The sequence below is a fragment of the Erinaceus europaeus genome, chromosome 2 (assembly GCF_950295315.1).
Source record: "Erinaceus europaeus chromosome 2, mEriEur2.1, whole genome shotgun sequence".
Taxonomy (NCBI): Eukaryota; Metazoa; Chordata; class Mammalia; order Eulipotyphla; family Erinaceidae; genus Erinaceus; species Erinaceus europaeus.
This window is the reverse complement of record NC_080163.1, coordinates 140,321,229-140,341,929: the sequence shown is the minus strand read 5'-3', so window position 1 is coordinate 140,341,929 and position 20,701 is coordinate 140,321,229. Positions and strand designations below refer to the sequence as shown.

Genomic DNA, 20,701 nt, shown 5'->3' with positions numbered 1-20,701 from the left:
CCAGAGCTAGGCCCCAGGGAGAGGGTTCACCTCCCCCCAGAGCTGCCAGTGAGTATGTTAACCCAGAACAGAAGGCTAAGGATGCTATGAAAGGAACTAGAGGGTGGGAACAGACTTTGGGATTGTAGGCCTGAAGGAGGCCCACACCCAAGGCTGGAGAATCAGACCCTCCACCCTTCTCCCCCACTTCCTGAGCTCATGTCAAAACCTGTAACAGACAGCAGCAGTGATACACAGGGGAGTCTGTGCACGCCTGCACTCAGGAAGAGCCAATAAACCGAAGAGCCAACAGCCCCCTGGGGTGACCCAGAACCCCAGGGAGCCCTGCCCCCCATGTTTTGGAGCTATGTATGAAGAGGTTAGGCTGGCCCCTTAACCACCTGCTGGGGGGGGGGGGGGGAAAACAACGGCAACAGGAAGGAGCACAGGAAACACCTGTGTGTGGATGCAGGTGGCTCATTCCAGAAGGGCGGGGCGAAGGCTGCTGCCCTGCCTCTGTAACTACAAAGGGTGGCCTGGCAGAATGGTGCAGCTCAGCTTTTGGGGCCAGCTAGTGTGGGAGGGAATGGTGAAAGCAAGCAATGGAAACCAAAGCTGGCCCCAACTGGAGCCTTCTCCCAGCCCCTGCAGGATGATTATAGCCCCAGGACCACTCCTGGGAACCCCCCAAGCCTGTGACTCAAAAGGCCTATAGGGAGAGTAGGATCACCCACTTGCATCTGAAGTGTGTGTGTCCTGTGTGGTGAGGAAAGAGCACAGGAACACTGGTTGACCGGGTCCTGTGGAAGTACAGAAGTAGATGACACACACAACTCAGTCAACTGGAGAGGACAGGCTGGGAAAGATACAGAGGACGGGATATCATCCCAGCTAAGGGTCAACTGGGGTGCTTACTGAAAATCTGAGTGGCCTTCATCCCTGCTCTCCAATGCTAAGAAGAGGCAATGGCCCTAACCCTTTATTTATTTGATAGTCATCAAGGAGGATGGGAGAGAGGCAGCTGCAGCACTGTTTCACCAATTGCAACGCTTTCTCTTTGCTCATAGGGACTGGGGACTTGAACCCAGGTGCTTGCGCACTGTAATGTATGTTCAACCAGGTGTACAACTGCCCCCCTTTTCTTTAATGAAAGACACAGAGAGAGAAAGACCAGTCTATTGCCCAGTTCTAGTTTATAGTGGTGCTTGGGATTGAACCTGGGACCTCAGAGCTTCAGGCCTGAAAGTCTTTTGTATAACCATTATGCTGTCTCCCCTGCCCAAGGGCCCTAAAAGCTTAAGATCAAACCCCCAGCTGTAGGAGGTATTGATACCACTAGGAATCAGTAGCACCCTAGCAGGAAAGCTTATGCCCAGGTATCCCATGAAGATTGTCAGCATCTGTGAGAAGACAGAAATAGGTTTTTATAGGTCTATGGCAAATTTTCAAGCACCCCATCAATCAAGTCCATTGAGGTTACAGCTCTGTCTTGGAATATAAGATTTTATTGTGCTGGTGGCTATTGGAGTGGAGTCTCCATATTCCTCTTCTTGTCCTCTTCCAACGTTACCGTTCCCAGTGTCTTCCACTCTTCTTCCTCATGTATTCAAAGCTGCAGGGAACCAAAAAGGGAAGTTAAAAAAATAAAAGCAAAAGCATGTTTGTGAAGGCAAAGAAGCAGATGGGTTGGCACGTGGGAGGAGGACTGGTGCTTTGTCTCACCCACAGAGTGTGGGTGCCTTCCTTGTGTGTTTCTGTGCCTGGTGTGTGGGTTCGATTTGCTGAACTCTTAAGCATATGATATGCTTTCTTCTTCCTTCCACCTCCCTTGACAGCCCTGGAGTGTGGTAATAAGGCCATCTCTCCCCCATGGACAGAGGCTCTTGGCTTGATTGTCAGATCTGGTTCTTCTTGTTTTGAATAATATAATAATAGGTGGGTTTGAGAAGGACTACAGGACCTATGTAAACTAAGGGAGAACAATCTCACTTAGAAAATAAAACTGCCGGGAGTCAAGCAGTAGCGCAGCGGGTTAAGCACAGGTGGCACAGAGAGGCAGAGGGAGAGAGACACCTGTAGCCCTGCTTCACCACTTATGAAGCCTTCCCCCTGCAGGTAGGGACTGGGGGCTTGAACCTGGGTCCTTGTACACTCTAATGTGTGTACTTAACCAAGTGCATCACCACACAGCCCCTATTATTCATTTTTTAATAAATGAAAGAGAAAGTAACAGAGACCAGAGCACTGCTCAGCTCTGGTTTATGGTGGTGCCGGGGATTGAACCTGGGATCTCAGAGCCTCAGGCATGAAAGTCTTTGTATTAGTCTCTTGTATAACCATTATGTTGAGTCCAGAACCTCAAGCTTTTACATTCCTATACTATAGCATTTGCCACCTCCTAGACTGCTGAATAGGGTATTTCAAACTCAACATTTCAAAAACTGGTTTTCCTCCTGGGAAACTAAGCAGGTAACCCAAATCATGCAGCTAGGTCCCATACTTGACTATAAGTCCTCTCATCCCAGCCACTGGAATCCTCGATTAAATGCCCTAAACATTTCTTTTAAAAAATATATTTAGGGGGAGTCGGACGGTAGCGCAGCAGGTTAAGCGCATGTGGCACAAAGTGCAAGGACCGGTAGAAGGATCCTGGTTCAAGCCCCCGGCTCCCCACCTGCAGGGATGTCGCTTCACAGGCGGTGAAGCAGGTCTGCAGGTGTCTATCTTTCTCTCCCCCTCTCTGTCTTCCCCTCCTCTCTCCATTTCTCTCTGTCCTATCCAACAACAAAGACAGACAACAATAACTACAACAATAAAACAAAAAGGGAATAAATAAATATATTTTTTAAAATATATATATATATATATATTTGGGGGGGGTTGGGTGGTCATGCAGTGGGTTAAGCCCACATGGCACAAAGTGCAAAGACCAGCGCAAGGATCCTGGTTCGAGCCCCTGGTTCCCCACCTGCATGGAGGAGTCGCTTCACAAGCAGTAAAGGTGAAGCAGACCTGTAGATGTCTATCTTTCTCTCCGCCTCTCTGTCTTCCCTTCCTCTCTCCATTTCTCTCTGTCCTATCCAACAACATCAATAACAATGATAATAATAACTGCAACAATGATAAAACAAGTATAACAAAAGGGAAAAAAATAGCCTCCAGGAGCAGTGGACTAGTGCAGGCACCAAGCCCCAGCAATAACCCTGGAGACTATATATATATATTCCCTACCCATAGGAGACAGAGTTTCATGAAATCAGAGAGAAGCAGCAAAAGCCCCACTTCAGCACATGTAGTGCCAAGGATTGAACTGGAGCTCTAATAGGCTGTGTTAATTTCTGAGTCCACCCTAAATCCTACTTCTATTTTTTTTATTTCTTTTTTTTTTTAAGATTTTAATTAATTATTTATTAATGAGAAGGATAGAAGGAGAGAGAAAGAACCAGACATCACTCTGGCACATGTGCTGCCGGGGATCGAACTCAACCTCATGCTTGAGAGTCCAAAGTTTTATCACTGCACCACTTCCCGGGCCACTCTTCTATTTTTTTTAAATAAATGATATATATTTTTTTTATTTAGTCATGAAAAAGATAGGCAGAAAGAGAAAGAACCAGGCATCACGCTGGTACACGTGCTGCTTGGGACTGAACTCAGGACCTCCTGGTTGAGAATCCAGTGCTTTATCCACTGTGCCACCTCCCGGACCACAATCCTACTTCTATTTATTGGTAAATTCTGTCTACTGGCAATACTCAGGTTCAAGACACACTGACTTCTCAATCTAGACACTAAAACCTGCTCCCATACAGGTTTCTTCTGTGTTTACCCCTTTACATCTATCCTCCATGGGTCAAAGTAATTTCTGAAACAAATACCACTACGGACTGACTTTCTTTTCTCTTGGGAAAAATCCCACCACCCTCAATCTGCCTCACAAATAACTGAGTCCATTCCTGCTTCCAACCTTACTTCTGAGGTCCTTTTAACTTTTCACACTGCACAGGAGTTTCATCAAACCATGTGCAGAACTTGTCTGTCCCTCCTGGATAGAGTAAACCTTTACTTAATGCCATCAGTAAATTATTGGACATTGTCACTTTCAGCAAATCATTGTGCAATAAAACCAGGTCTGGAGCATGGAGATCCTTTACCAGATAGAGTGCAAACCAGCCTTACCATAAATGGGCCCTGGTTTCAAGCCCTGGGAACAATGAGAGCACTACAGATGGCACCGTGTGTGTGTGTGTGTGTGTGGGGGGGGGGTCTTTGGATGGTGCACTGGTACTATGGTGACTCTCCTCTCTTGTCTCCCTCTTTCTTAAATAGATGAATAGATGAATGAGAAAACTGGCCCAGGAAAGGTCACTGAGTAGCACATTTATAAGAATCTGGCTTTGAAGTAAAAAGCACACACAAAAAGTGTTTGCTACAGCAGCACATATACTAAAATTGGAGTGGTACAGTGATTAGCATGGCCCCTGCACAAGGATGACACACAACTTAAGAAGCACTCTATATTAAAAAAAAAAAAAAATGTCTTTGTAGGTGGCACAAAGCACAAGGACCAGTGTAAGGATCCTGGTCCGAGCTCCCGGCTCCCCACCTGCAAGGGAGTTGATTCACAGGCAGTGAAGCAGGTCTGCAGGTGTCTGTCTTTCTCTCCCCTGTCTCTGTTTTCCCCTCCTCTCTCCATTTCTCTCTGTCCTATCCAACAACAGCAATAATTACAACAAAAAAACAACAGGGCAACAAAAGGGAATAAATAAATATAAAAAAATTTTTTTTAAGTCTTTGTTCACCAATAACCAAGATTTTATTTTTTTTTACTTTTTTTTCTTTTTTTCTTTTGTTTAACCTCAGCATTGCTCAGTTCAGTTCTGGCTTGTGGTGGTGTGGGGATTGAACCTGGGACTTTGGAGCCTCAGGCATGAGAGTCTCTTTGCATAACCATAATGCTATCTACCCCCACAATATTTTATTTTCTTTAACTACAGCGCCACTTACCTGGTGGTGCCTGGAACTGAATTTGGGACTTCAGAGTTTTAGGCATGAAACTCTTTTTGAGGTTGGAGAGTTAGCATAATGACTATGCAAAAAGACTTTCATGCCTGAGGCAATGAAATTCCAAGTTCAATCCCCAGAACTGCTATAAACTAGAGATGAGCAAAGTTCTGGAAAAACAAAACAAAGTAAAATATTTCAAGTATGAAAATACTTTATGCCTAGAGCAGAAAAAGCCTGGAAAATACTGCTCCAATGCCTCAAGAAGCTTTTTTTTTCTCCTTCCTCAAGAGTTATCTATCACTGGGGCTCAATGCAAACACTGAATCCACTGCTCCTGGTGGCTTTTTTTTTTTTTCCATTTTATTGGCTAGAACAGAGAAATTGAGAAAGAAGGAGGAGATAAAGACAGCAGGGTGAGGCTAGATAGCATAATGATTATGCAGAGACTCTCAAACCTGAGGCTCCAAAGTCTCTGGTTCAATCCTCCACGTCACCGTAGCCCCCATGTCCACTTGGTCGATTCCAAATTATATTCCTCCATGAGGATCATTTCTGGAACCATCTGTTCCACCCCGGTTCCATGGCTGCCAGTTCTTAGCAACATCGCCCCGCCAGATATTCGTCGGGATGCGGCATCATCTAAGTTCATTTCCCACGTCTACTCTCAACCGGACCTGCCAATATACACGGATATCTTCGCCCACCCTGTCCAACGCTTGACGTCTCGTCACCCAATCTGGTCCCCTACGCCTACACTGAACTTCTCTGTTCCAGACTCTTGGAAACAGAGCTGGCAGTCAGCTGAGGTAAAGAACAAACACCTCATCACAGATCCCTGCAAGCGTCAACCCGGCTTTGACCTAGCACGTTATGATTGGGCCCTCCTCAATCGCTATCGAACAGGCCATGGCCGGTGCACCGCTATGTTCCATCGCTGGGGAGCCAGAGACGACCCGAACTGCCCCTGCGGCTACAGACAGACTATGACCCACATAGTCAACGACTGCCACCTCTCCAGATTCAAAGGAGGTCTCGAAACTTTACATCAGGCTCAACCTGACGCTGTTGACTGGCTGCTACGGAAGAAGGGCAAACGCTAGAAGAAGACCACAAGCCAGAGCTGAGCAGTGCTCTGGTTAAAAATTAAAAAAAGGGGCCAGGGGTCAGGCAGTAGCAGTGGGGTAAGCGCATGTGCAAGGACCAGCATTAAGGATCATGGTTCGAGCTCCCGGCTCCCCACCTGCAGGGGAGTCGCTTCACAAGCGGTGAAGCAGGTCTGCAGGTGTCTGTCTTTCTCTCCTCCTGTCTTTCCCTCCTCTCTCCATTTCTCTCTGTCCTGTCCAACAATGACGACATCAATAACAACAACAATAATAACTACAACAATAAAACAACAAGGGCAACAAAAGGGGAAATAAATAAATTTAAAATTTTTTTTTATTTTATTTATGTGCTCCGGGAGGTGGCGCAGTGGATAAAGCATTGGACTCTCAACAATGAGGTCCTGAGTTCAATCCCCAGCAGCACATGTAGCAGAGTGATGTCTGGTTCTTTCTCTCTCCTATCTTTCTCATGAAAAAATAAATAAATTCTTTAAAAAATTATTTATTCCCCTTTTTGTTGCCCTTGCTGTTTAACATTATTGTTGTTGTTATTGATGGATAGGACAGAGAGAAATGGAGAGAGGAGGGGAAGACAGAGAGGGGGGAGAGAAATATAGACACCTGCAGACCTGCTTCACCTCCTGTGAAGCGACTCCCCTATAGGTGGGGAGCCAGGGGCTGGAACCGGGATCCTTAACGCTGGTCCTTGGGCTTTGCGCCACCTGCACTTAACCCGCTGTGCTACTGCCTGACTCCCCTATCCTTGACTTTTATCTACTAATGTTGATGAAGTTTATTCAGCCTTTCCAGACTAATACAAGACCCATGGGTGACATCACTTATCTCCAGTACTACCTGGCCTCTACCTAATAAGTAAATAAAGATAATTAAAAACATTAAAAAAAAAAAAGACTTTCGGGAGTCAGATGGTGGTGCAGCGGGTTAAGCGCACATGGCACAAAATGCAAGGACCCGAGTAAGGATGCCAGTTCGAACCCCCGGCTCTCCACCTGCAGGGGAGTCGCTTCACAGGCGGTGAAGCAGGTCTGCAGGTGTCTATCTTTCTTTCCCCCTCTGTCTTCCCCTCCTCTCTTCTCTCCATTTCTCTCTGTCCTATCCATCAATAACAACAACAATAATGTTAAACAGCAAGGGCAACAAAAGGGAAAATAAATAAATAAATAAATAAATAAATAAATAATTTTTTTAAAAAGACTTTCATGTGGTCCAGGAGGTGGTGCAGTGAATAAGGCTTTGGACTCTCAAACATGAGATCCCAAGTTCAATCCCCGGCAGCACATGTACCATAGTGGTGTCTGGTTCTTTCTCTCTCTTATCACTTCTCATGAATAAATAAATAAAATCTTAAAAAAAAAAAAAAGACTTCCAGGGATCGGGCAGTAGCGCAGCAGGTTAAGTACACATGGCACAAAGTGCAAAAATCCGCATAAGGATCCCAGTTTGAGCCCCTGGATCCCCACCTGCAGGGGGATCAATTCACAGGAGGTGAAGCAGGCCTGCAGGTGTCTACCTCTCCCCCTCTTTGTCTTCCCCTCCTCTCTCCATTTCTCTCTGTCCTATCCAAGAACAATGACATCAATAACAACAATAATAATAACCACAACATAAAACAACAAGAACAACAAAAGGGGAAAAAATAGCCTCCAGGAGCAATGGATTTGTGGTGCAGGCATGAGCCCCAGCAATAACCCTGGAGGAAAAAAAATGTTTTTTCATGCCTGAGGTGCTGCTAAGAGCCCAAGTATAGTCCCTGACACCACCATAGGCCAGAGCTAAGCAGTGTGCTCTCATCTCCCCCCTTGTATCTCTCTATATATCTCTGTTATTAAAATATTTTAAAAGGAGAAGCAGCGGCAGCAGCAGCAGCATTGGCAGCAGCCTGGGAGGTGGTGCAGTTGACAAAGTTTGGAACTCTAAAACATGAGGTTCAGAACTTGATCCCCAGCATCACATGTGCCAGAGTGATGCTTTGTAGCTCTTCTCTCTCCTTTTCTCTCTTTTATTTGCTATCTTTTTAAAAAAATTAATTTATTCCTTTTTGTTGCCCTTGTTTTTATTTTTGTTGTTATTGATGTCATTGTTGTTGGATAAGACAGAGAGAAATAGAGAGAGGAGGAGGAAGACAGAGATGGGGAGAGAAAGATAGACACCTGCAGACCCGCTTCACCACTTGTGAAGCGACTCCCCTGCAGGTGGGAGCCGGGGGCTGGAACTGGGATCCTTATGCTGGTCCTTGCGCTTTGCACCACGTGCACTTAACCCACTGCGCTACTGCCCGACTCCCACTCTTATTATTATTATTTAACTTTATTTTATTTGCTAGGACTTGGCGAAATTGAGAGTGAAGGGGAATAGAAAGGAAGAGAGAGAGTGGTCCGGGAAGTGGTGCAGTGGATAAGGCTTTGGACTCTCAGGCATGAGGTCCTGAGTTCAGTCCCCGGCAGCATATGTATCAGAGTGATGTCTGGTTCTTTCTCTCTTTCCTATCATTTCTCATTAATAAATATATAAAATATTTTAAAATAAAAAAGAAAAGAAAAGAGAGAGAGAGACCTGCAGCACTGTTTCACCCCACTTGGGAAGCTTTCCTCCTGCAGGTAGGGACTAGGGTCTTGAACTCAGGCCCATGTGCATGGTAATAATGTGTGTGCTTAACCAGGTGCTCCACCACCTGGCCCTCCTTGAAGCATAGGTCTTTAAATGTAGGTATTTAAAGCATTAGAACAGTGGTGACACGCTGGGTTAAACAAACATATTACCATTCAAAAAGACCTGGGTTCAAGCCCCTTCCCCTTCTCACTGCAGGGGGCAAGCCTCACAAGAGGTCAAGTAGTGTTGTAGGTATCTCTCTCTTTCTCTTTCCCCAACTCTCCCCTCCTCTATATTCTTCTATCCTATCAAAAGAAAAGTTTAAAAAAAAAAAAAAAAGATGGTCACTGGGAGCAGGCACTGAGCCCCAGCAATAAAATGGATGGCAATTAAATCAGTAAATAAAATATTAGGAGAAAGTGGTTGCCTTTGGAAATTGTCCTTTAAAGCTTTCCAAATGTCTTATAAGATTTAGCAACACTGGACCGGGTAGTGGTACACCTGATTAGTTCACATGTTACAATGCACAAGAACCCAGGTTTGAGGCCCTGGTCCCCACCTGCAGGAGGAAGTATTTTGTCTCTTTTTTTTTTAAGATTTTATTTATTTATTAATGAGAAATATAGGAGGAAAGAGAAAGAACCAGACATCACTCTGACACATGTGCTGTCGGGGATCAAACTCAGGACCTCATGCTTGAGAGTCCAAAGCCTTATCACTGCGCCACAGGAGGAAGTATTTTCAAGTGGTGAAGCACTCTCCCTCCCCCTTGATTTCTGGCTGAATCTATCCAATAAATAAAGATAACAACAACAAAAAAATTGGGAGTTGGGCGGTAGCGCAGCAGGGTAAGCACACGTGATGCAAAGCTCAAGGACCGGCTTATGGATCCCGGTTCGAGTCCCCCATCTCCCCACCTGCAGGGGAGTCGCTTCACAGGTGGTGAAGCAAGGCTTCAGGTGTCTAGCTTTCTCTCCCCCTCCCTGTCTTCCCCTCCTCTCTCCATTTCTCTCTGTCCTATCCAACAACGATGACATTAATAACTACAACAATTAAAAAAAAAAAAGGGCAACAAAAGAGAAATGGAGAGAGATGGGGGAAGACAGAGAGGGGGAGAGAAAGATAGACACCTGCAGACCCGCATCACCGCTTGTGAAGCGACTCCCCTGCAGGTGGGGAGCCGGAAGGAAGTTCGAACCGGATCCTTCCTCTGGTCCTTGCTCTTAGCACCACCTGCACTTAACCCGTTGTGCTGCCGCCGGACTCCCCCGCAAAGAGATTATTATGCCTAAGACTCCAAAGCCCCAGGTTCAATCTCCTGACCAATCATAAAACTGAGCTAAATCAGTGTTCTGGTAATAATTATAATAATATTAAATTGTAAGGCAGAATTCATGCAGATGTGATAGTAAGGTGCAAAGATAGCTCTTGAGGATAGAGCCCACTTGAGCCATAGAAGAAAAAAAGGGAAGACCCATCTATGCGTTTTTTCTTTTTCTCTTAAATTCCTTTTTTTAAATATTTTATTTTATTTATTTATTTATTTTCCCTTTTGTTGCTCTTTTTTTTTATTGTTGTAGTTATTATTTTGTTGTTACTGATGTCATCATTGTTGGATAGGACAGAGAGAAATGGAGAGAGGAGGGGAAGACAGAGAGGGGGAAATAAAGCTAGACACCTGCAGACCTGCTTCACCACTTGTGAAGCGACTCTCTTGCAGGTGGGGAGCCGGGGTCTCCAACTGGGATCCTTATGCCAGTCCTTGCGCTTTGCGCCACCTGCGCTTAACCCACTGTGCTACTGCCCAATCCCCTTTTCTTAAAATTCTAATCTTCATCACACCTAGGGCTAGCTTCTCATTGGTTTACTTCTGGGTTTTGTTTCTTTGTTTTGTTTTGTTTACCAGAGCATTGCTCATCTCTGGCTTATGGTAGTATGGGGGATTGAACCTAGGACTTTGGAGCCTCAGGCATGAGAGTCTGCTTGCATAACTATTATGGTTTCCACCCCCACCCTCATTGGTTTACTAAAATCACGTCTTTTCCTATAATTTGGCTTTCCAAAAGTCTCTGCTGTGTGGCAAGAACACACTTTCTGCACAAGACATTGGTCCACTTGCCAGTTAGTATAGCAGCACTGAGCTCATCCATCAAACTCCTATAAGCTTGATGAGTTCTAAGACCAGCATCCACTCTCAGGAAACAGAAAATATTTCAGGTTCTGTTTGCTAGGCTGAAGGCATATCCTGGAATATGGCAATATTATCAATGTTGTGGTAAGCAACATTACCAACATTACTTCTCCTTGTGGTTACCAACATTACTTCTCCTGATAATGGATTACAAACCTAAAACAGAGGCTACTGAATGTTAATTAAGCACTGAAGTTATTTTATTTATTTATTTTCCCTTTTTGTTACCCTTGTTTTTATCATTGTTGTGGTTATTATTGTTGTTATTGGTGTTGTTGTCAGATAGGACAGAAAGAAATGGAGAAAGGAGGGGAAGACAGAGATGGGGACAAAAAGACAGACAGAACTGCTTCACTGCCTGTGAAGCGACTCCCCTTCAGGTGGGGATCTGGAGGCTCAAAGGGTTATCCTTAAGCCAGTCCTCGAGTTTCGCGCCATGTGCACTTAACCCGCTGTGCTACAGCCTGACCTCCTGAAGTTCTTTTTTTCAAAAAAATAGTTTAATATATATATATTAAATATTTTATTTTACTTTTTAAAATATTTATTTATTTATTCCCTTTTGTTGCCCTTATTGTTTTATTGTTGTATTCTTGTTGTTGTTATTGATGTCGCATTGTTAGATAGGACAGAGAGAAATGGGAGAGAGATGGGGAAGGCACAGAAGAGGAGAGAAAGACAAGACACCTGCAGACCTGCTTCACCACCTGTGAAGCGACTCCCCTGCATGTGGGGAGCCGGGGCCTCGAACCAGGGTCTTTACACTGGTCCTTGTGCTTTGCGCCACCTGCACTTAACCCGCTGCGCTACCACCCGACTCCCAGTTTAATATATATTAATAGCAAATTTTCAGGAACAGTACAGAAGACAGACAACATTAAAAACCGATATTTTCATGTTGGACAACTCAGAAAAGTATAGTAAATGGATGGAATCCATTGTATGATAAAAGTGCTAGAAACACCATTTTTAATTGTCATCAATAAGACATTTATGCGCAAAGCGCAAGAACCGGTTATAAGATCCCGGTTGGAGCCCCTGGCTCCCCACCTTGCAGGGAAGTCGCTTCACAAGTGGTGAATCAGGTCTGCAGGTGTCTTTCTCCCCCTGTCTTCCCCTCCTATCTCCATTTCTCTGTCCTATCCAACAACGACATCAATAACAACAACAATAACAACTACAACAATAAAACCACAAGGGCAACATAAGGGAATGAATAAATAAATAAATAATTTTTGGGGGGAGTTGGGCGGTGGAGCAGCGGGTTAAGCGCATGTGGTGCAAAGCGCACAGACTGGCAGAAGGATTCTGGTTCGAGCCTCCCGCTCCCCACCTGCAGGGGAGGGGGGGTCGCTTCACAAGCGGTGAAGCAGGTCTGCAGGTGTCTATCTTTCCCTCCTTCTCTCTGTCTTCCCCTCCTCTCTCCATTTCTCTCTGTCCTATCCAACAATGATGACATCAATAACTACAACAACAATAAAAAACAAGGGCAACAGAAGGGAAAATAAAAATAAATAAATATGAAAAAAAACACAAAATATTTTTTTAAATTTATTTTTAAAAAACTTGTTTTTTAAAAAAATCCAAATTCTGGCATTGTCCAGAAACCTTTAACATGTTTATTTATAATTTTTATTATAAATTCACACACAAGTGAAAATGGAAAAAAAATTGCCAATACCTGCTTTCTGTCCAGTTTCCCACTTGCAATTATATACTTAGGTACCCCCCCCATGGGAAAAAAATCTAACGTTCAGAACTACCAATAACAGGAAGAGCTTTTTTTGTTGTTGTTGTTGTTGTTGTTTTTAAAGAATGAAATGTTTCCCAACATAGAGAATTCGTAAGCACCTCTCCACATATGCAGCATATTAGCTGGATGTCTTTTGGCATAATTGTTACATGTTTGGCATGGATAGCATACAAACTGATGTCTTCAAAAAGGCCAACCATGTGGTCCGGGAGGTGGCGCAGTGGATAAAGCATTGGACTCTCAAGCATGAGGTCCTGAGTTCAATCCCCGACGGCACATGCACCAGCGTGATATCTGGTTCTTTCTCTCTCCTTCTATCTTTCTCATGAATAAATAAATAAAATATTTTTTAAAAGGCCAACCAGATAGGCCTCACTTGGCCTCCTGCAAAGCAACAATAGCTGCATGCTGGAATCCCAGAACTGTTTTCAAGTCCTACGCAATCTCATGCACCAAACACTGAAATGGGAATTTATGAATCAGAAGTTCTAAAGCATTGAAGTTCTCATTGGTGAGGTAGTATATAGTAAGTAATGTAGGGAACCTGCCCTTATTTTAAACCATCCCCTCTATATCACAGCTTGTTGTCACATTACACACCACAGCTTTTTTCTGTTTAGTCTAAAACATCCTGCCCTTTCAATTTGGCTTTTCCTTCTTTAGAGCTGACTCCACAAAGTATGGAAGATCATAATTTATTTATTTAATTTCATTATTATTATTACCAGAGCAGTGCTCAGATCTGGCTTGTGGTAGTGCTGAGGACCGAACCTGGGACCTTGGAGTCTGTGTCATGAAAGTTTTTTTTTTTTTTGCATAACCATCATGCTACCTCCTCAGCCCATTTCTGACTTTTACCTTGATGTCTCAGAAGTCATGTAGTTGTAAATATAGTTGACACAATACAATTAAGAGTCTATCTACACTACTGTTAACAAAACACACCTACTGGTGTTCTGGGAGGCGGTATAGTGGATAAAGTATTGGATTCTCAAGCATGATGTCCCAAGTTTGATCCCTATTTATGTGCCAGTGTGATGCTCTGGTTCTTTCTCTCTCCTCTCACCACACACACACACACACACACACACACACACACACACACACACACCTTGCAAGTATGCAGTCTTTAGCTTAATCCTTGATACTGCATATGACAAAGTGATGCACTAGTACTGTTATAAATAAATTAATCTTAGAAAAATAAAGGTATTAGAAAGTAGGGGGGTCGGGCGGTAGCCCAGCGGGTTAAGCGCACGTGGCGCAAAGCACAAGAACAAGCGGAAGGATCCCGGTTCGACCCCTCCCCCCCACCTGCAGAGGAGTCGCTTCACAAGCAATGAAGCAGGTCTGCAGGTGTTTATCTTTCTCTCCCCCTCTGTCTTCCCCTCCTCTCTTCATCTCTCTCTGTCCTATCCAACAACTAATGACATCAACAACAACAATAATAACCACAAAAGACTACAACAACAAGGGCAACAAAAGGGGGAAAAAATGGCCTCCAGGAGCAGTTGATTCATGGTGCAGGCACTGAGCCCCAGCAATAACCCTGGAGGCAAAAAAAAGAAAGTCAAAAGAGATAAGGATTTAAATACAAGTCAGTTTTATAGTTTCTTGCATATAGTTCTAAAGTTCTTTGGCTGGAGAGTTGAAGAAAATGTGAAATTTTTTTTTTTTACTCTGATTTTTTTTTTTCTTGGGGAATTAATGTTTTACATTCAACAGTAAGTACAATATGTTTTGAAATATTTTAAAGGTATCTATACTTTGGAAATTTTTCTTTCTCTAAGTTTTTTTTTTTTTTTTTTTTTGCTTGTTTGTTTCTGGGACTTCATTACTTCAGGCCAACTTTTTTCAGATAGTGTGTGTGTGTGGCGGGGGGGTGTGCAGTGGTGCACCCGGTTAAGCACACATAGGACTATGTGCAAGGACCTGCACAAGGATCTGAGTTTGAGCTCCCACTCCCCACCTGCAGGGAGGACGCTTCAGAAGCAGTGAAGCAGGACTACATGTGTAAATCTCTCTCTCTTGAAGCAGGTCTACAAGTGTAAATTTCTCTCTCTCTCATCTCCTCCTCCCCTCTCAATTTTTTCTGTCCTATCCAATAAAAAGGAAAAAAATGACCACCAGTAGCAGTGGATTCATAGTGCCAGCAATAAACTCAGCAATAACCCAGGAGGCAAAATAAATAATAAAATAAAGAAGAGAAAGAAAGTGAGACAGAAGGGCAGAAAGAAAGGGAAAGAACCCAAACACCCTGGCTCCTGGGGTAGTGCAGTGGATATGACACTGGATTCTCAAGCATGATGTCCTGAGTTTGATTCCCACCATTGCAATGTCAGTGATCAAACTGATGGTCTGGAGAGAAAAGAGAAGACAGAGAAAGGCAGACGTGCAGGCTGGGGATATAGCATAATGTTTATACAAAAGGCTTTTAAAAAATATTTATTTATTCCCTTTTGTTGTCCTTGTTTTGTTGTAGTTATTATTGTTGTTATTATTAATGTCCTTATTGGATAGGACAGAGAGAAATGGAGAAAGAAGGGGAAGACAGAGAGAGTGAGAGAAAGACAGACACCTGCAGACCTGCTTCACCGCCTGTGAAGCGACTCCCCTGCAGGTGGGGAGCCGGGGGCTTGAACCAGGATCCTTAACGCAGGTCCTTGCACTTTGCGCCACCTGCGCTTAACCTGCTGTGCTACCACCCGACTCCCTGCAAAAGACTTTCATGCCTAAGGCACCAAAGATGTTAAGTTCAATACCCAGTACCACCATAACCCAGAGCTGAGCAGTGCTCTGGTTTCTCTGCATTTTTTTTCTTTTTTAATTATTTATTTATTTATTTATTTATAAAATATTTATTTATTTTGTTGCCCTTGTTGTTTTATTGTTGTAGTTAGTATTGATATCATTGATGTTGGCTAGGACAGAGAGAAATGGAGAGAGGAGGGGAAAGAGAAAGATAAGACACCTGCATACCTGCTTCGCCACCTGTGAAGTGACTCCCCTGCAGTGGGGAGCCAGAGGCTCGAACCGGGATCCTCATGCCCCCCCCCTTGGCATTTGGCACCACATGCGCTTAACCCACTGTGCTACCACCTGACTCCCTTTATTTATTTATTAAAGGAAAGACAGGAGAGAAAGAAATAACCAGACATCACTCTGGTACATGTGCTGCTGGGGATTGAACTCAGGACCTCATGCTTGAGAGTCCAATCCTTTATACATTGTGACACCTCCCGGATCACTCTCTGCATTTATTACTCATAAAAATAAATAAATAAATAGATATTTACAAAGAAACCACAGTACTGAAGCTTCCTTTAATGTGGTGAGGGCCAGACTAGAACCTGGTAAAACAAGTGAGCTATTTTGCCAGCTCAAAATATGAAAGTTTAATTTATGTGTGAGTCTTAAGATGTACATAAAAGGCAAAGGGGGTCATTCGTAAATTTTCCAAATACTTCAACCTTCCAAATTCTTGAATATTTATATAAGGCAACACCTACCTGAGATTAAAAATCAGAAAAGTTGGTCCTGGCATTGACCTACTAACCTCCTTGCATCTCTTGTATACAATGACTTAAGCGTGCCCCAGAACCCTAATATCTTTAAAAACACCTCCTACTTTGACTTCATATTCTTCTATAGTTATCCTTAAATCTCTGGCTTCCTTCACAACAAACTTCTCTTGTGCTGCCTCTATGCGCAGTTATTATTTCCCTTCACTCTTCAACTCAAGTCTAATCATGCCTACATCTTTTTATTTATTTATTTTTTGGCAGGGTGGGGGTGGGGGCAGATCAGAGCACTGCTCAGCTCTGGCTTATGGTGGTGTGGGGGATTGAACCTGAGACTTTAGAGCCTCAGGCATAATAGTCTCTTTGCATAACCACTATGCTATCTACTCCTGCCCCCTACATCCCTAAATTACCAGTATAAATCAAGCCAAAGTCATCAGTGATACTTTACAATGACCTCAAAGGCCTGTTTCCGTCTTGGAAGAACCACTCCTGTCCTACTTTGAAGCTCTGCATTTGGATCCCACAATCCAACACTCTGTACTTCCTCTTGCCTTTCTGGCTGCTCCCTGTTTGTTCTACTACCCGATCTGCAAATACTGGATTTGGCCTAGGAACTTCTCTTCATTCTTTTTCCTTCTCCCAGTCAGAAATTATATAAAGTGACAGATGACACGTGTACTGAGTAGCTTAAAAGCATAATTTAGTTGCCAACATCTGCCTGTAGATTTTACACGAAAGCACCTCCACTCTTAAAAAAAAAAAGATTTATTAATACTAGGCTGTCCATATGTTATCTATAGTATCTAAGATTAAGAGAGTTGAGTGTACAACTCTGAGTCAGATTCCTGTAAGTACATTAGGATCTCCTCCCGGAGCCAGGAGAATTATCTTCCAGTAAATACAGTTGGTCAACTCATCGCGGGTTGGTTTCAGTCCGCAGGTGCATGGTGGTGGTGGTGGTGGGGTGTGTGTGCGGAAGCCGCGCTCCGGGAGCAGCCGCTTGACACGTTAAGGGATGAAGTAAGTACTCCGCCCACAGGGAATTTACAGCCCTAGAGCAAAATCATCGTATATCTAAAAAAAAAAAAAAAAAAAGCAAAATTACACCGCGCCCACAGAAAAGTCGTTTTGGCAAAAGACAGCTTTGGTGGGAAAAGAGGCATTAAGCGTGGCCTCCCGCTGGCCTGTCCGGCCGGAGGTGGCATGAGAGCATCGAGAGAACGCCTCTTCCGAGGCGGAGAACGTCCACAAGCCGCTGCTCAAGGAAAGCTCAGCTCGCCATCGCTCGCGGGCGTCCGCTTGCTTTCGGAGCAGGGAGTGTGCAGGGACCCGCCCCGCGACCCGCCCCGCTACGCTCCCTAACTCCGCGGCGGGCTGCGCTGCAGCGCTCGGAGGGCGGGGCGGGCCGGGCCGGGGCCCGACCCGAGAGCCGCCACCGCCACCGCCACCGCCACCGCCGGGTGGCCTAGTCCCGCGCGCGCTTCCTTCAAACACCCCCGCCCTTCTTGGAGGGCTCAGGGCGGGAAGCTGCAGCGAGCGAGCCGGGCCAAGCGGCCCGGGAGTCCTGAAGCGCCCTGAGCGCTGGACCTCAGGCTAGGAAACCCCGCCCAGCGAGTCCCGACGACGCGGCGCCCGCGAAGCCCACGCGCGACCGGGCGAGGGCGCGGAAGGGCTCGTGCGGCGTGACGCGACTCGCTGCGCAACCCGTGACGCCATCGCGCCCGCTTTTGAAAGTTGGCGCCCGGGGCCGCCTCCCATGCTGCCCTGCGCCAACCCCTCCCCTCACCTTTCCTCCCCCGCCCTCTACTAGCCGCCCGGCCGGCCCCCCCACCCGTCCCTTCCCTTATCAGCACCCGCGGCCCCGGCAGCGCCGACGCAGGCGCACTGCACCGCGCCGCCGCCATTTTGTGTCCGAGCCCGTGGAGCGATTAAACCGTGCGCGGAGCTGCTTCTTTAGCGGCAGCGGCGGCGGCGGCAGCTGGTGCGGGTGCGCGGAGCTGGCCCGGGACGCCCAGTGGCCGGAGCGGCGGAGCGGCGGCGGAGCGGGCGCTGCGGGGGGTGTGGCGCGGAGGTAAGGGGGCCCAGGGTGGAGGAGGTTTCGCGGGCCGCCTCTAGGTGTCACGATGGGGCCGCTCCGGTCGGCGCTGGCTGCAGCCCGGCGCCAGCGCCGCCGCCGGGGGGTGTTTGTCTCCCTCTACCGTCCCTGCTGCGGCGCGGCCGCCGCCATTGCCCGTCTCCGCCGCGGCCCGGCCGCCCCCGCGCACACGCTCGCCCGCTAGGCCGCCTTCCTGGCGGCGCGCTAGGCCTCCGGCGGCGGCGGCAACAGGCCCGCGCGCCGACGACTCCATTTTCCTTCCTTTGTCTCTGCCCTCGAGGCCGGCTCTTGGCCCGGCCGATCGCCCGGCCACGGCCCGCCCTCTGCCCTCCGCCCCTCCCGATCCCGGGGCGGGTGGGCTCGGCCGAGAGGGCCGTCTCCCCGCTCTGGCTTCCGCACCCTCCTCGACCAAGGGTCCCGACCCGCCGCCGGCGCGCGCGGTCCGGCTTCCCCGAGCGGGGCATGGGCGTCGGGTTCTGGCCGCCGCCTCTCGGGGCTGCCCATCCTCCAGCCCTCCCGGTCCCGGGGACCTACCCGGCCGCGGTGCGAGCGTCTCCCGCCGCTCGGCTGCCGGGCGCTCGCTCCCCGTCCGCGCGTCGCCGCGGCCGCCGCGGGTCTCCGTCTGGGTCTCCGCCGAAGTGGCGCGGGCGGCGCGGCTGCGGCTGCGGCTGCGGGCACGGGGACCCCGGCGCCGCCGCCGCGAGCTCCGTCTGCGAGGCTGCTGGGCTGCTTCTGCCTCAGCGCCGCCCGGGCGGGCGGGGGGACGCGCGCTCGCCGCCCCCGCGGGCCCTGTTGCGCCCCCGAACTCGCGCCCGGGTTCCTCGCCGGACCTGGCCCGTGACGCCCCCCACGGTGGGCGGGAAAGACACGGTTTCCGCACCAAGTCGTTTCTTTTTTTCTTTTTTTTAATTTTCCCCCAGAGCCCAGAGTTGGACTCCCTCTTTTGCAGTGATAGTCATAGAAGCCTGATGTTTGTGAGCTAGCGGAGCGATCTCAAAGGGGTCAAAAAAACTTTTTTCGCCCCGGTTTCACAAGTGACGTGACACATTCCTGAGTTTGAAGTGTGAGCTGGCTGAACTGTTTTAGGCGACCCTTGAGTTTCCCTTTCGCTCCAGACTGTTGCCGAGACACGAGCTGTAGTGTCCCGTCTTGGTACCTGATGCTTCAGGGCCAGGGGACGCGAGTTCTGCCGCCCCGCGATTGTGCAACCGGATCTAGAGCGCCAGTAGGGCAGAATGAATTTATTCTTGACTTCACTGGTGATTTTCCCATATGCTGAAATATGACGGTTGATGTTGTAATTGAATCCTGGGTCACTAGCTGCAAGCTGGTTTATAAATATCTACGCCTAATGTAACTCCTCTTTCGTAGCTGACTTCCTGTAGCCCTGAGGTCAGCATTAAGTAAACATTATCGTGTAGTAGACTCTTCGTTCTTTAAATTACATTAGCTAGGAAAGTTAAAATTCCATGTCTCCTTTGGGCAGCAAAATAAATCAAACATAACATGTTACTGACCTTAAGCCTCCTTGCGTTTTTTTTAAAAAACTTTTAAGTTCAATTGCTAGTTCATTATCTTTTTTTTTTTTTACTTATTCCTTTTTGTTGCCCTTGTTTTGTTGTAGTTATTATTGTTGTTGTTCATGTCGTTGTTGGATAGGACAGAGAGAAATGGAGAGAGGAGGGGAAGACAAGAGGGGGGAAGAGAAAAATAGACATCTGTAGACCTGCTTCACCGCCTTTGAAGCGGCTCCCCTGCAGGTGTGGATCCGGGGCTCGAACCGGGATCCTTCCGCCTGTCCTTGCGTTTTGCATCTGTTGCGCTACTGCCCGACTCCCGTCAGTATATTCTTTTAGATTTTTCCTTAAATTATACGTTAATATAGTGTGGTTAAGCAGTGGGTATATCAGCGGAGATTTCTTTGGGAAGAGTTTTTTTTTAAATTTTTTTTTTGATGCCAAAGCACTGCTCAGCTTTGGTTTATAGTGGTGTGGGGGAATTGAACTTGGTACCTCCGGTGCCTCAGGTATGAAAGTCCTTTGCATGATCATTGTGCTGTCTCCTCCACTACGGAAAGTGGCATGATTAACTTTTTAAAAAAATATTTATTCCATTTTGTTGCCCTTGATGTTTTTATTGTTGTAGTTACTATTGTTGGTGTCATCCTTGTTAAATAGGACATAGAGAAATGGAGAGAGAAGGGGAAGACGGGGGTGGGGGGGGAGAGAAAGATAGACACCTGCAGACCTGCTTCACCACTTGTGAAGCGACTCCCCTGCAGGTGGGGAGCCGGGGGCTCAAACCGGGATCCTAGACCACTCCTTGCGCTTTGCGCCACGTGCGCTTAACCCGCTGTACTACTGCCCGACTCCCTTAACTTTTTTGTTTGTTTTTTGGAGAGTTGGTGGGTGGAGAAAAGCTATAAATTTATGTGGAAAT

At 46.7% G+C, this 20,701-nt stretch overlaps 1 protein-coding gene, 1 long non-coding RNA gene and 1 other non-coding gene across 12 annotated transcripts in view; 2 read left to right on the top strand and 1 right to left on the bottom strand.

Moving 5' to 3' along the window:
• Positions 1–1,464: 1,464 nt before the first annotated feature.
• On the bottom strand, positions 1,465–19,760 carry LOC107522247 (uncharacterized). Its single transcript, XR_001601410.2, has 2 exons — positions 18,797–19,760; positions 1,465–1,591 (listed from the first exon to the last, which is right to left on the bottom strand). It is a non-coding gene; the product is annotated as an uncharacterized LOC107522247 (long non-coding RNA).
• On the top strand, positions 4,402–4,504 carry LOC132537287 (U6 spliceosomal RNA). The gene has a single exon (XR_009548746.1). It is a non-coding gene; the product is annotated as a U6 spliceosomal RNA (small nuclear RNA).
• Positions 17,612–20,701, top strand: part of CTCF (CCCTC-binding factor) — a 71,688-nt gene continuing 68,598 nt past the window's right edge. For 6 of the 10 annotated variants that reach the window (XM_060185320.1, XM_060185322.1, XM_060185314.1 and 3 more), the window contains exon 1: positions 17,616–18,238. The gene's annotated coding sequence lies outside the window, so the exon portion shown is untranslated. Of the gene's footprint in view, positions 18,239–20,701 lie in introns of all 10 variants that reach the window. The other 4 variants (XM_016185850.2, XM_060185321.1, XM_060185317.1 and 1 more) reach the window with 3 other exon arrangements.